Source organism: Lactuca sativa, chromosome 2 (genome assembly GCF_002870075.4).
Source record: "Lactuca sativa cultivar Salinas chromosome 2, Lsat_Salinas_v11, whole genome shotgun sequence".
Taxonomy (NCBI): Eukaryota; Viridiplantae; Streptophyta; class Magnoliopsida; order Asterales; family Asteraceae; genus Lactuca; species Lactuca sativa.
Window position 1 is genome coordinate 205,054,295 of NC_056624.2, and position 7,028 is coordinate 205,061,322.

The 7,028-nt window shown below is 27.6% G+C and overlaps 1 pseudogene; it reads left to right on the plus strand.

The window, feature by feature from the left end:
• The first annotated feature begins 2,106 nt into the window (after window positions 1-2,106).
• LOC111916246 (GPI-anchor transamidase-like) lies at window positions 2,107-4,857 on the plus strand (annotated as a pseudogene).
• Window positions 4,858-7,028: the final 2,171 nt, after the last annotated feature.

Genomic DNA, 7,028 nt, shown 5'->3' on the forward strand with positions numbered 1-7,028 from the left:
TTAAATTGGGCACAACTCCCGGGATTAGGGTTTATCTCGTCCAGACCGGACTCGCCGAGTCCACTAGCCGACTCGCCAAGTCGGTCACTTACTTTATGCCCCGGATCCTGCTCCGACTCGTTGAGTTCCTCCCTGGACTCGACGAGTTGACTATTGACTTAGAGCCTTTCCTTTTTTTTTCTTGGTCTTTCTAATTCTGGGTGCTACAATATATATATATATATATATATATATATATATATATATATATATATATATATATATATATATATATAGAGAGAGAGAGAGAGAGAGAGAGAGATAGAGAGAGAGATTCATTTTAGACCATTCTTATTTTATGAGACACCGGACACGATCCTAGCTTTTTAAATTGCAAAATAAAAAGAAAAATAAAAAATTAATGATTATTTTCGTTATTTAATATATCTAGAAATAAAAATAAAAAAAATCACCTTTTTTTTCGAAATATGAGTGATATATATATATATATATATATATATATATATATATATATATATATATATATATATATATACAGAGAGAGAGAGAGAGAGAGAGAAGTAAGTTCAAATAAAAACAGTAAATAGTGTGAGAACGTAAAAACAATATTTTTATGTAATTATTCTGTAATGAATTTTGTATATGTGTATTGTTGAAGTAATTCTAAAATAAATATTACCTTTCGACTAGTCATATATTCATTATAATGTTATTATTATATTATAAACTTGTGTATAGGCATTTTTGTAGTAAATTCTAATTTTAATTTTAACCTTTGACTATTCATTTATTCTTTATTGAATGATGACATAAAGATGTCGATACAAAATTCATTACAAAATAATAACATAAAAAAGTGTTTTTATGTTCTCACACTATTTACAATTTGAACTATCCCATATACATATATATATATATATATATATATATATATATATATATATATATATAGAGAGAGAGAGAGAGAGAGAGAGAGAGAGGGAGAGAGAGAGAAAGAAAGAAAAAGAGAGAGAGAGAGAGAGAGAGAGAGGAAGGATCATTTGAGAACTCAAAAGTTCTCGAGAACCCGAGAACTACATAATAACCGTTAGATTAAAATAATAGAGGGTTAGGATGCTTCGTGGCATTTTCGTAAATATCTGAAAATAAAATGGGGCGGGAGTATCTTATTAAAATAAATCAGTAACATTTTAGGGACATTTAATCACGTCAACTCCTATCTCTCTCTCTCTCTCTCTCTCTCTCTCGATCCTCTCTCTCTACCCTTCATTACACATCCGATCTCAAATCCTGAAATCGTCATCGAAGTGTGACAGGATGTCAGTATATTTCATCGGAACATCTACAATGAAGCATTAGGTCAGTCGTTTTCTTCTGAATGTGATCTTGACTTGTCGATTTGGAGAAGATAGTCCTATCGAATGTCCAGTTGGAGTGGAATCAATCATCTACAATGAAGCATTAGGTCGTTAGAGAAATCTTGAGTTCATTGAATTGCTTGAAATCTATCCATTTCCGGCGAATCATTGTTCGTGATTCCGATATCGATTTATTAAACCGAACCCGTGGTCAAGAACTTAAGGTTTTGAAGCTTGATTTATGATCCGGGTTTTCAATAGACGGATTACTCCAAATCGGTAAACGGTGTAACAACATGAGAATTTTGTATCTACACGAGCGCTTAATCGTTGAAAAGGACGGGGAATGGTTACATGAGTTAGCTTTGCGTAACGCAGCCATGGAATTGTTAAACTTCTACAAGACAAATCTGGTTAAGTTCGATTTCAAAGATCTAGAACTCATTGCAAAAAACTACAGCGAATCGTTACTATCAGTGAAAATTAGCGAATGCGACCTCACAGACCTTTCCGATTTCTTCAACCACGCAGTGAAATTACAAGAATTCGGCGGTGGTGCTTTCAGTGATAAACCTAAAAACTACGCCGGACTGAAATTCCCTCCTCTTTTAACTTCCATGGCGTTGAATTACATGAGCCAACCCGAACTCCCAGTAATCATCCCATTCGCTTCCTGATTAACTAAACTCGATCTTCTTTACGCTCTATTGACAATTGTATGTCATTCTTTCGCTTAATCTTCTTGTTTAGGACTGTGAAGCGATTAGGAATACTTGATGAGAGGATCATTCTTATGTTAGCAGATGACATAGCTTGCAATTCTTGAAACAAATACCCTCCACAAGTTTTCAACAATGAAAACCATAGTCTTAACTTGTATAGAGATAATGTTGAGGTCAAATTTTGTGTCCAATTAATTTCTACAACCCTTTACTTATTTACATAGCTGTTTTTAGAGAAGATGTGCTGATTTTAGTACATTGTTATGTCAGGTAGAGTATCGAGGCTATGAAGTGACAATTGAGAACTTTTTGAGAGTTTTAACAGGTCGCCATGAAAATGTTGTTCCAAGAACCAAACGCCTTTTGAGTGACGAAGGAAGCCATATACTGCTATACATGACAGGACATGGAGGAGATGAGTTTCTGAAATTTCAAGACTCTGATGAACTTCAGAGTCATGATTTGGATGATGTAGTCAAATAGAAAGAAAAGCGTAGGTCAGAACCCATTTTTAATGCTATCTCATCTGTCATTGGTTGTGGAATTATGACTTACTTGTTCTCTTATGTGTTCATGTTTTTAGGTTCAAGGAACTGTTGATTAGGGTAGATACATGTCAAGCTGCTACCCTCTTTTCCCAGGTCTGGATCCTTTTCTTACCTAAAGTATTGAAATAATGAAAACATAAATTTATTGAGAATTCTAAAACCGTGTAGATATTTTATTTATTTTCAGCTCCATTCACCTGGTGTTTTGGCTATTGGGAGTAGCATGAAAGGGGAAAACTCATATTCACATCACTTAGATTCTGATGTGAGTATTATCTGGATTCTATCAACTTCAAAATTTTGTAATTTGATATACAGGAATACTCCATGATTTCTTTTGCTTCTCTTGCTAATTTTGTAGAGATTATTGTGATATATATAGGTTGGTGTCTCTGTTGTGGACCGATTCACATTTTATACGTTAGCGTTCTTTGAGAGGCTCAATATGTATGACAATGCATCATTAATCAGGTATAAAAAATGTTGCACTTTGAAAAAACTGTTAAAGTTTTCTCGCCCTATTTGACTTCATTTTTCTTTGTTGTTTTGCAATCTGTTTGGCTCATTTAATCCAAATTTACTGCTGTGAACTACATATTATCGAACAGATTTATATCAACAAGAATTGGAGAAGGTATGTCACTTGTAGATATATGCCATTTTTCATCACATTTCACCCTTCCTAAAAAGGGAATTTTTGTTTTTTAAGGTCTAAGCATTCATACCACTGTTTCTTTCTAGACTAAATTACAAAAGTAGTCCATGTGGTATATTGGTTTCTATGGATATGTTGTATTACTTTCATCTGTAGTTTGATACATGTCATTTATAATAGTGTGATTTGTTTTTTTTTCTTGAACAACATGTTAGCGGCTTATTATTCTTGAAGTTGATTGTATGGAACTACATATTATGGTGCTCTCATTTATCACTATGGATTTTACAAGGAATCCTTGAAATACCTACACTTATATCAGGATTCACAGGTATACCCTACACAACCATATCAAATTGCTACAAAACCCCTTATATTTTCCCTCTTCTTTCCAAAAAAAAAAACATCTTGTCATTTGTTGACTTTTCCATGAAAGCCACTTGAGATTTTAAATAATAGCTTTTCTAGAAAGTTCATAAATCTCAAACAACTTTCATTGAAAAATCTATGGAAAATTAACAATTTATTTAAAGCCATTTATAGAAAGTTACCAAATCTCAAATGGCGCCATAACATGGAAAACTTTTAATTAATCTTTAAGATATTTTATGTTCCATCATTGATTTCTGATTCGCTGACCAATAAATTAATCCATTAGTATAATATATAAATGAAAATATAAATTTATTGAAGTATTTTGGTTGCAAACTTTACATATGAATTACATGTAAATCACAAGTGAATCACATATGTAAATAACATGTAATTCACATTTAATTTACATGTGATTCACATGTAAATAACATGTAATTCGCATATGATTCACATGTGACTCACATTTTAATCACATGTAATTCATATATGATTCACTTGTGATTCACATGTAAATATGAATTACATGTGATTCACGTGTAAAACACAAGTGAATCACATATGAATTACATGTGATTCACGTGTAAATCACATATGAATTACATGTGATTCACATGTAAATAACAAGTAATTCACATATGAATTATATGTGATTCACATGTAATTCACATATGATTAATTTGTGATTCACATGTAAATTACAAGTGAATTAGCTATGAGTTGCATATGATTCACAAGTTAATCACATATGAATTATATATGATTCACATGTAAATCACATGTATTTCACATATTAATCACATGTAAATCACAAGTGAATCACATATCAATTACATGTGATTCACATATCAATTAAATGTGATTCACATGTAAATCACAAGTGAATTATATGTGATTCATATGTAAATCACAAGTGAATCACATATGAATTACCTATATATGCACACATGCATTTTATGTAAGTGTTCTTCGTTAATTATTTTTTAATTTTTTTTTGTGAATTTCACAACTAAATCTTAAAAGATACAATCACATATGAATATCATATTATATAATCACATGTGAATCTTACATGATATATACATGTGCGTGTTCTTGCATTAATCAATTTTTTTTTTTATTTTCTTATAGATTTTGAAGAATTTTTGGAAAATATTGAAGATGTGAAAAGTAATAAATCGAAGAAAATATGGAAATCTTGATATGAAGAAATGATAACGTTGTGAATCTTTGTAGTTTTTTTATATTTTATTTTGTATCGAATAAAGTACTTGTATTATGTTTGTAGATTGATTAATAAAAATGAGATTTTTTATAATTACTTATGAATATTATAGTATAAGAAATATGTATATATGCACCTAAAATGTTGATTTTTTTGTTAAAAAAATACAGTTTTGAAAAAAATTGCACTTTTTTTTTTTATAAAAATCGTAGGGTTTTTTTTTTTAAATGCAGTTTTTGTGAAAAAAAAAATACAGTTTTTTTCTAGAAAAAATGCATTTTTTTTTAAAAAAAATGTAGTTTTATTAAAAAAAAATATTGTTTTTTTAAAAGGCAGTTTTATTAAAAAAATATAGTTTTTTAAAAAATATTTTTTTTTCATTTTTTTTTGAAAAATTCATGTTTTTTGAAAAAAAATGAAAATTATTTTTTAAAAAAAATAATAAATCTGAAATTTTGAGTTATTTTGTTAATTTTTAGACATTTATATTGATATATTAAATAACACAAAAAAATTAAACATTAAATGAAATTGGTAAGATGATGATCATGTCGTTAGCGAATTACTTTTGATCCAACGCTCCACTTTTAGTTTTTGGGTTTTCAGGGAACTTTGAGTTCTCAACGGATCTTATATATATATATATATATATATATATATATATATATATATATATATATATATATATATATATATATATATATAGAGAGAGAGAGAGAGAGAGAGCTTATTGTTTCTTCAGGGAACCAAATTTTTTTTTTCAATTTCTAGAGCTTATTCTTTATCGAAAAAAAATCTAAAAATATCTAAATTCATATATTAACATTGTGAATGTGAAAAATATTTTTCGGATTTACCGTGTGAATCCGGATTCACATTCTGAATTTTCGAAGAGTCACATTGTGAATTTGACGTAAAAAAAATCGAATTTTATATCATTGGAAAAAAGATAAAAAGTTAGGTATTTTTGTATTTTTAGTTTTTTTTTGACAAAAAATAAGTTCTAAAAGTTGAAAAAAAGATTGGTTCCTTGGTTAATTATGGTTCTCTATTGAACCTCACAATATATATATATATATATATATATATATATATATATATATATATATATATATATATATATATATATATATATATATATATATATATATATATATATATAGTTAGGTTCCTTGGTTAACTCTAGACCAATTATTTTAGTTATTTTAAGAAAGTAATTAATATCCATTATATCTTCAACATGTAATATGTATTAATTACTTTCTTAAAATAACTAAAATGATTGGTCCATAATCAATCATACATGCACACAATAGATAGTGAAAACAAAATAACCTATATATATATATATATATATATATATATATATATATATATATATATATATATATATATATATAGAAAAAAAAAGGTTGAGAATGGGGAATCATTCTCAGCCACTCATTTATTTTTGCTGCAAAAGCCTCCGTCGTACCAGCAGAAATAGGAAAGGAATAGACATGTGTTTTCCAACAAAACATGTTTCCTTAAACTATGCTAATCATTAACTTAATATATACAAAAACATAGTTTTTTCGTTTTTTTTTTTAATTTTTAAGAAGCTATTTTTATCGAAAAATGATTTTAAATATACCAAAATTCATGATTTTTTATTCTCTACAAATATAGATCCATATTGATATAGTTTTAAGATAAAATAAAAATTTTATTTTTTTATATTTTCAGCTATCGTTATTCATAAGTGAATAAAAATGAATTAAATTTTTACTACAGTAAATTCGTTATTCAGTTATGAATAAAAAATATGATTATTTATTTTTTTTACAGTTTAAGTATCATTCATATATGAATATAGCATATAATAAACATAGTATATTCATGTTTAAATATTAGACGATGCATTTAGTTATGAATATTACATAGTATATTCACTTGTGAATATTAGATGGTATATTCAGTTATGAATATTAGATAATATTTTCATATCTGAAAATTACATAATATTAAATGGTATATCACATGTGAATATTACATAGTATATTCATTTGTGAATATTAGATGATATATTCACTTATGAATATTACACAGTATATTCACATATGAATATTACAAAGTATTTTCACAAATATATATAATTTTTATATGTTA